Source organism: Pristiophorus japonicus, unplaced genomic scaffold (genome assembly GCF_044704955.1).
Source record: "Pristiophorus japonicus isolate sPriJap1 unplaced genomic scaffold, sPriJap1.hap1 HAP1_SCAFFOLD_630, whole genome shotgun sequence".
Taxonomy (NCBI): domain Eukaryota; kingdom Metazoa; phylum Chordata; class Chondrichthyes; family Pristiophoridae; genus Pristiophorus; species Pristiophorus japonicus.
In genome coordinates, this window is record NW_027254542.1 from 146,141 (window position 1) to 146,953 (window position 813).

Here is an 813-nt window from a genome sequence, read left to right on the forward strand (position 1 = left end):
AATGTTCGGGTACAAACAGTTCCTTTCCACGTTGGAAGCCACTGGGCAAACCGACCTCAACAGACTCGAAACCGCAATGTTATGTTCCATCAGGAGAGGTTGTGTATACTCGGCCTATATTCTACAGAGTTTAGAAGAATAGGAGGAGATTTCATTGCGGAGCAGGCTCGAAGGGCAGAATGGCCGACCCTTTCTACCAATGCTTATTTTCTTATGTTCGTCGCATGCCTTGCATGTGCCCACAGATCGGCAATGTGGAAAACGCAGAATCAGTCTCTGTAAGCAGGCGTTTCCATAACTTCAGTTGAGTAACTGTCAGAATTGGTCGCTTTTAGGGGAGATTCGGAACACAGAAGAATAAGTTTTGCCCGGTGAGTTAAACAACCGGAGCACAAGCCGAACGTGCAATCTTCTGACAACATCACGATTAAAAATGAACGCGGATGCCTTATCCATTCGGCAATGTGTCCACAGCTGGTCACTTTGTTGTGGAGAGAATTGGTAGGTTTTTCAGGGCTTCAGCTATGATTAGCGAAAGGGTTTTACTCAAATATAAATACAATTTGAATTATTCAACAGACGCGCTGTCAAATGGGTTCACTCCTACGCAAGGAAACCCATTTTGCTTTCAAATATATCACCTTAGAAATTCGGTCTTCACAGCTGTAATCAGACTAATATTAAGCAGACACACGCACAAAATGATCCTGGTCAGACAGCACATCCCTTTTCATACTGACAAAGAATGAACTGAACTGACAGCATATCCATTTAAAGAGACACAGAATGATCCGGGACTGACAGCACAGACAT